This window comes from Arachis ipaensis, chromosome B09 (assembly GCF_000816755.2).
Source record: "Arachis ipaensis cultivar K30076 chromosome B09, Araip1.1, whole genome shotgun sequence".
Classification (NCBI taxonomy): domain Eukaryota; kingdom Viridiplantae; phylum Streptophyta; class Magnoliopsida; order Fabales; family Fabaceae; genus Arachis; species Arachis ipaensis.
Window position 1 is genome coordinate 104,117,074 of NC_029793.2, and position 8,881 is coordinate 104,125,954.

The following is an 8,881-nucleotide window of genomic DNA, read 5'->3' on the forward strand; positions in this document are numbered from 1 at the left end:
TATTTTTTAGGTAATCCGCTATTTCCGTCATTTTTTGCAACGCTATCCACTATAACTTTATGGCAGATTTTTAGCTCACCGCCATGAGCCGTCATCCGCAATAAAAAACTATGGTTTATAATTATGTTTAGTACATATTTATAATTATAAAGACTTTAATGTTTGAGTTTAGAAATTATAATTTTTTTACATCTTTAGAAATTATAAATTTGTTGAAATGATTGTGAAATTATATATATTATTTAATATTTAATGGTTTATAAAAAAAAGAGATTTGGCAGGCCAACCTACCAGCCTGTCGTTAGATAGGGCGGGAAAGAAGTTCAAGACCGCCTCATTAGGCAGGAGGGGGGAGGGGCAGGCTTCCCCGTTTGCCACCCCTACAGTTAGGGCATCAAACAAAATAAAAAAAATCAACAAATGACTACAAATGTAGTGTTTCTACCTATGTAATATTTACCTTTACTTATGGGTTAATAAGGAAGAACATCACAAAACAAACTCACACTTTCAGTTTTTGTAATATAACAAATCAAAATTACAATAGCACTATAGGAGTATACATAAACACAAACTTTTCAACTGCATCCAGCTTGGCCTGTAAGTCCTCTATTCCAGCAAACTCTTAAGTAAGTAGTATTTACTATTTACATAAAACCTGTCCAGAGAATGACATAATAAATTTAACTAAAAACTAGGATTTTTTTCTAATATAAAATAAAAAAATAAATAATTCCTAAAACAAGATTTTTGAACTTTATTTTCTCAAATGCGATTTTTTTGGTAATTAAGGTAAGTTCGCTGTACCCCCGGAGAACTCTATATAATTATGGAGTTTGCTGCACTCCTGGCAAACTCTAGGGTGAGTTTGGCGCACTATTTAAACCTAGTGGAGTCATTTTCATTTGTCCCTTTCTTTTCCAATCTCTCCTCCAAATTTACTATGTTCCTCCTTTCTTTCTTTTCGACGTCTGTGAAGTTCGTTATGGACGACATTCTCAGTTTCAGGTCAGTAAATAATATATTAGTTAGAGTTACTTTTTTTAGCTTAGTTAGAGTTATTGTTTACATATTAGATAAAGTTACTAGTTAGATGTTGCATGTTAGTTAGAGTTACAGATTTACTGTTTACATGTTAGTTAGACTTACTGTTAACTGTTTACATGTTAGTTAGATTTTTTATGTTATTGTTTTCAAGTACAGTTGCTGTTTATTGTTTATAACATGTTAATTAGTATAACAAAGTAAATTGTTAGTTAGTTTAGTCAGAATAATTAGTTTAAGTTGTGAAATTAGGAGGTAATTAGTGGAATAATTAATTAGGTTAAGTTAGATTAGAAATAAACATGATTAGTAAAATTTAGGATTCAGTTAGTTATTAATTAGGGTTGTTTATGGTGTTAGTTGACGGTGTCATGTAGTTGGATTAAATTTAAATTAGTAAGTTTATAAGCAATTATAGATTTAAATATATTTTTCAATAATTTAGTTAACGTAAAAAGAACTGAGTTCAGTGTATGTGATTTCATTTTACTAGAGTGTGTTTAGATGGAGCAGCAGTTATTGGGCTATAAGGATACAATGTACAGATTGGATGAGGCTGAGCACATTGTTGGCTGACTTGATCGAGTGGTATGATTTTTTCACTGTTGTTTATTTTATTGTAATTAATAAACAGTGAACTTGTTATTTTATGTGTTCATCGTCCCTGTTTTTCTAATTTTTTGTTTCCATTTGGTTGGTACCTCGGATCTTGCGCACTAGGCGGAATTTGATGACATGGCCGCCGGAGCAGATTAGGCCATATCTCAGACGAGGCGGATTTGAGTATGTGGCCTATATGGTTGAGTTTGAGCATGATTAACCATTTACCTCGGCATTGATAGAGAGGTGGAGGCCTGAGTCCCATACATTTCATCTACCATGCGGGGAGATGACTATCACCCTGCAGGACGTGGCCTATCAGCTAGGACTCAGGATTGACAGTGATCCTATGAATGGATGCATAGGTGGGTAGGAGCAACACCATCAGGGACGAACCATTGAGGAGTTATGTGAGAAGATTCTGGGTGTTGTTTTCGGCCCAGAGGACAAACAGTCACAAACCAAGTGGACTGTGAAGCTCACTTGGTTCCACAACACAGTTTGCAGTGAGCTAGAGCAGGACGCCACAAAGGAGTGCCTAATGAGGTACACGAGAGGGTACATCATGCAGCTGATAGGGGGTATTCTATTCCCAGATGCATTTGACTCTTGGCTGCACATCAGGTGGCTCCCCCTACTGGAAGACCTTAACATGTGTCGCTAGTTATCGTGGGACTCGGCTGTGTTGGCATGGCTGTACCGTTAGATGTGCTGTGCCACAGAGCATGGGCAACGCAATTTGTGAGTGCGTCAGTTTACTGCTGTCCTGGGCCTATCACCATATTCTGCTGCTACAGCCCGATGGCTTTGATACTTTCAGTTTCCGCTGGTCGAGAGGTATTATAAATACTTGTAAAAACCCTTAGTTAATTTATTAATTAGTTGATGAATTTGAGGATAATGTGGAATTGTGTTTGGCATTATAAGTGGGTTCAGTACCGGCCGGACAATGCCAGAGGCGAGAGCAGGCTTAAGCATTATAGGCGTACCCTAAACGGGATTGGGATGCTGAATGTAAGTGATAAATATTTAAGTATTACAAATTTATTTTAATTAAATACATATTGCATTTGAAATTTGAATGCCATCAATAATTTGCGTTTTGCGAACAGGTTGAGTGGACACCGTATGCTGACCCACAGCTGATTGGTTTAGTTCCACCGGTGATAGCTGAGGCGGAGGCTTTGGCGACAGTTGTCTGTCCGCTGCTTTGCTTCGCTATCATCGAGTGACATCAGGTGGACCAGGTGGTATTTCAGTTCGGTGGCCTGCAGCATATTCCAACCAGGCTACTGAACATTGACGAGATGCACAGGGTGGATGGTCGGTTCGGGCTAGGGGAGTGGTTCCCGTAGCTACTTAGTGGCTGGCATGAGTTGTGGAATGCTCGAGCCGACCATTATCTACATATACACCATTATATAGACCTGCATCCTTTCCTCCCATATATGACTTGGTACCTGTAGTGGGCACACACAGAGTTGTTCGGTCTGGGTGACCAGCACCTGGTGGCGGCTGGGGTTGTGCCAGAGGACCTGCCTATTCACCATATACTTGCTCCAGATCTACATCAACCGGATAATGGTCACCTTCTGAAGATAAGGCCAGTTGCCGGAGGAAGGAGAGGTAAGGGGCAAGGGAGAGCCAGAGGGAGAGGTAGACGCGGTGCAGGCCAAGGGAGGCAAGGTGGTGACGAGGTTCACCATGATAGAGACCCCGTTAGCCCGTCAGCTCACCGGGCCGAGGATGCTGGCCAGACGGTTGGATCTGTTTCAGGACCCGTACTCGGAGACTACTTGTCCCTTTCAGAGACCAGGACCAGTCATCAGGGGCAGAGATGTCTTCATTTTAATATCGAGACTCAGTTTCAGTTGCCATTCAGCCCATCGGAGCTCAGACCCCAACCCGACTACCAGCCCATATTGGATACCCAAGACATGATTGATGTGACGATGATGATGCCTGACTGGATGACGGGTCTGATGCAAGGCGGTGATGGCGGGTTGGTGGATGTGTCGACGATGCCACAGCAGACCCAGGCATTCTCGCAGATGCACACTACACCACCTCAGTCTGCATACTTGCCACGCCACTTGGATGATCAGTCTAGTGGGTCGTCATCCACTCAGATTATGCACGGTTGAGGGACCAGATGATCACTCCAGTGCCTAGTCTGGATCCTCTACTTGGTCAAGGTCAGCGCGATGTAAGACCACCTGGGTGTCTCGACCCGAGGCCTCATGGACGACATGCTGGCCCACGTGGTAGCAGGCGAGGTCGGTGCTAGTGGGTTCTATGTCTTTATGATTATTGTATGAATTCGTAATGTACAAAAAGTAAGTTTCTTGTAAAAAAATATATACAGCTAGTAAATGATAATAGCATTTGACTTTCATAATATTTAATATCATTGCGTTAAATTTCAAATTCAAATAAGTCTGTCGTAAATAACTTTTCTAACGAAATATAATACTATAGAGAAAGATTACAATCATATATTTAGACGAAAACAACACATATAAATAACGTCGACTTGACGATGCCCCTCCACCGTCAAGAGCAGTACAAGTCCTCCGCGTGTGACTGCTTTGGCGACACAATACACACCTCTTCTCCCCGTTATGCTCAACGTCATCCATGTTGTTACGAATCCTAGAACTGACAGGGCGACCTCTCTTCACTCTCATCATCCTAGGGTTGGGCCGAATACGGTGCCCGTCATATGATGGCCAATCATCCTCGTGCCCTATCGGTCGAAACTCTGATATATAAACATTGAAGACCGACTCCATGCGGTACACAAGATGGACAAAAAGATTCCAATCAAGTCTTGCATGAGTGCAAGCTGCAATGATGTGACGACAAGGAAGATGAAAAGCCTGAAAATACCCACAGTCACACTTACCCTCATCAAGTAGCACTTGGTAATTCTGTTGTCTGGACCCAAGAACTGCTGCTAACTCTTCAACCGTGAAGTTTGTCCTCGATCGATCAAACAGGTAAACATTTATATTGTCCACATGCTTCGAGTTGAATTCTATGGCCTTCATCAATGTTTGTGAGTATTCAACACCAACTTGAAGTTGGGCAAGGGCCTCAGAACCCTTCCTAGCAAAAAGTTCACCCAAACGGAAATAACTTGACTTAACAAGAGCCGTGATTGGAAAATTGCGAGAACCCTTCATAACAACGTTAATGCACTCGGAGATATTCATTATCATGTGACCAAATCGACGACCCTCATCAGCAGCATACTGTGCTCACTGTGACCGAGGCATTTATTCAAGTCAGTTTGTGATTGCTACATTTTCGCTCCCTCAACCGGCCAAAATAATGAGCAAACTCACGCTGCAACTTTGAATACGCTGCGTTAATCAGAACCTTCTTCAAGTCTTTGTTCTTAAAGTGAGTCATAAAGTTTGCTGCAGTATGTCTTGTACAAAACGCCTGGAAGACGTGAGGTGGTTTCCATAAGTTTCCATCGGCATTCAGTGCACCATCAATGAATTTGTGTCTGTTTGGAATCACTAAGACCCCAGGTTGTGGTGTCACATGCTGCTGCAAATACGAAAAAAAGAATGATCATGCCTCCTTTGTCTCATCCTCAACAACAGCAAATGCAATAGGCAAAATATTTACGTTGCCATCTTGAGCTATGGCCATTAGCAAGGTCCCACCGTATTTACTATATAAGTGGGTGCCATCAATGGAAATAAGTGGCTTGCAATGCTTGAAAGTCTTAACACACGGTGAAAACGTCCAAAAAACCCGATGAAACATGACACTGTCAGCGAAACCAGGCCAAGGCTATGTCACTAGTTTCACCCAAGTACCTAAAGACACATTTTCAGTTAGCTTATTGTACATGTCTGAATTGTTTAATAGTGAATAACCATAATGAAATAAATCTTACCAGGAAAGTACGTCTATATAGCGAATAATCAACGAGGAAGCTCGTTGTATGACTCCTCTCAATCGCCATATATTCTAGCAATGACTCTCTGTTTTGCAAGCCAAACCTTTCTGTAGGACGCCTTGTAACCAAAGTGATTCTCCACACCTCCTTGCAGAACCTTGATGTTGATTGTTGGATCGGCTTTGAACATCGTGAAAATATGTTGCGCAATCACCTTCGAATCTAACCTACGATGGTCTTGCCCCATCAATGCTTGCATGCAAGTATGAGGACAAGTATATCTCCTAACCTCCCATTTTTCTTGCTTTCGGCGACATGATATGAGTTTGCTTCAATTACAACTAGGCCCGAACTGGATACACTGTGCATTATACCTCAACAGGTCACTCTCTACTATTTTGTACTTCGCAGCTCTCCTGATACTGTACTGCTTAACTGCCAACATGACTTTTTTTCTTGTTCTTAAATTGTTTTCCAACCTCGAACTCGTTGCTTGGATCCTCTTCGGGGCCTCCCTGGGTAAACGACCAATCAAAATTCATTGCCTCGAGATTCAACCTCGTGAAATGATCCGGCCGGTCATATGGTCGAGAAAAGGCAAGCTGTGTCAGAGCGATTTGTGTGTCATCATAGTAGTTCATCTCTTCTTCCTCGTCACCATCGTCAGGAATTTTGGGTGGTTCTTCATCAGCATTGTCTCCGTCATCGGGGTTAACTTCATACTGATCCATCATCAGATCCCTAATAGCAAAACCCTTATGACTTTCAACACCGTCATTCATTAAGTCAACATTACGAACTTTAACATTAGACCTTTCTTGACTACCTTCAGGTGGCATATTTAGATCCACCATCGTCCTTCTGATAGTTCACCGAACAGCTCCACTCAACGGACTATCATCGACAATATCTGCAGACGATCTTCAGCCACCCAACTTAACGAGGAACATAAATCATTCCAACAGATGAACATTTGTCCATCGATTGTGCCACGACCTTATACGCCATATGTCTTCGTCGTCACGTAAACGATACCTAATTCAAAACAACAGAAATATTTCTCACCATGATCTAATACATTTACCTGCAACAGAGACAAGACAACTGTAATATACCTTTTATGAAATAAACTACCATCTACTTCTGTCGAATATCTGTAGTAAATTTTTTTTCATCCTTTTACCTCTTGCTGTCTGACAAAATGCAATATCAAATTCTTCAACGCTGTTAAACTGTTGACTTCCGGTGCCATATAGGTAATTATCGATTGTCCCGATCTAAAAACGATAAAACATTCTTCATTATATACTATTTCGCCATTGTAATGAATAGATAATAATTGATTCTTTGATATTGTAGAGAAAACATGTCAAAAATGATAATGAAATTGTGGTTCTCTACTCTGCTATATGCTTTTATTTTGGACATCTATCCTAGAGTTCACCGGGAGTGCGACGAACTCCCTAATTTATATAGAGTTCGCCGGGAGTACGACGAACTTGTCCTAATTAAAAAAAAAAAGAGCGTATTCTAAAATATAAAACTCAAAACTCTTTTTTGGAAAATTAAATAATTTTTTTATTTTATTCAAAAAAATTCCTAAAAACCAATATTAGTTCCAAGGGAAAAAAGTTTTGACCCTGAAACCAAGAACACATCACATCAAATTAAATTTTGAAAAAGAAGTAGTGCGAAAAAGGTAGGAAACTTCTATTAGAATTAGAATCACAGCAAATCCAAAAAAGAGATATCAAAGAGCAAACTAAAAGTTACACAAAAGGCGATTCTCTAAAATAGCTTATTTGACATCTCAGATAAATATTCCACTAACTGATATAGGCACATTATATTCACAAAAAAATGAACTGGAAGAAAAGATAATTTCAAAGAGTAGTGAAGCATCAACTCAAATCCAAAGCATTATTGATAACATTAGTATATAACACGAAGGGACAAAAAATATATTGCAATTGAGAGAAGCCATGAGAACTGGAAAGACTAAAAATGTGAAATAATTGAGTACAAGGCTTATATACTAGTATGACATTATGATTACTCATATAGCTAAGCAAAATGATAATGAAACAAAATCATAAGCAAATTGTAAAATCAAAAAGCATATTGAAGTAAGAAATAGAAACCCAAAAAAATTAGAAAACCTAAAAATAAAATCTCCAAACCCCCAAAAATTTACAAAACTAGTTGAAAATTCATATATACATGCATTCTGCTACTGTCTCACTTCACCATGGTAGTTCATCAACAAACGCTAACAAACCTCAAATGCAAAATCACATTAATATAGTTAAAAAACAAAGATTTTTCAGAATAAAAATCCCTATAAATTACAAAATTAGAAGCTACAGAACCTTAAAAATGATAAAATCAAAAGGACCAGAAACCTTACACATCAGAAAAACACAACTGTAGTTGTCTGTCATGTTCATCTATAGGCGTCATTCGTTGAATTAGACGAGTCACACAACTACACAAGCTCGTAGTCGTCGTTCTTATTCACTCAGAGCAAACCACGGAGAAAAAAGAAAACCGCTGAAGCTTTGGGAGATCATCGTTCATTTTGATGTAAAAGAACCATACGAAAAGAGGAGCCACACCAACAAGTGTCGCTGCCAGTGATGTTGCCACCGAAGAAAAATAGGGCTTAGTGCGCAGCCATTTTGGAGTAGAGAGTGACGATGAAAGAGACGCTGCGGTGTTCACGCGAGAAAAGAGTAGACACAAATATTGGTGAAAGATATTAAGCCCAACAAACCAAAACCAACAAAATTTAATGAAGCCCGAACTTGCGTCAGCTCGCCTTACCTGCGGCGCCAACCTTTACCACCAACACTAGTTTATGACTCCTGCCTGGGAAGACATAACATATTAATGTTTCCCATGAAGCAAATCTGATAGACCAGTTGGAAGACCAACTACAACCCTCCATAGTGATGTCTAACATAACAAATAGATGAATGCTATGGTACCTAAAATATGGTGCTTAATTTATTAAAAAATATAAAGAAATAATATTTAATAAATTTTAAATATTTTATTTTTACTTCATACATTTTATTTTTTACTTATAAAAGTAAGTTAGGTCATTTAAGCATCACAATAAAAAACACATAGAATCCACCTAACAAATATGATCTTAATCTAAGCCTTTGCATTAATTTATATTATGTCTCAACGAATAACATGTACAACATACCACACTACACTCAGCAGGCTATCATACTTGAACACTTTCTTAAAATTTAAGAACATTTTTTAAATTTTTAACAAATTTTAAAAATAAAAAATATACTTTATTCTTAT

The 8,881-nt window shown here is 39.0% G+C and overlaps 1 long non-coding RNA gene across 1 annotated transcript; it reads right to left on the reverse strand.

Annotated features, from left to right (window-relative positions):
* LOC107617516 lies at positions 5,484-8,516 on the reverse strand. Its single transcript, XR_002354789.1, has 3 exons — positions 7,968-8,516; positions 6,744-6,837; positions 5,484-6,644 (listed from the first exon to the last, which is right to left on the reverse strand). It is a non-coding gene; the product is annotated as an uncharacterized LOC107617516 (long non-coding RNA).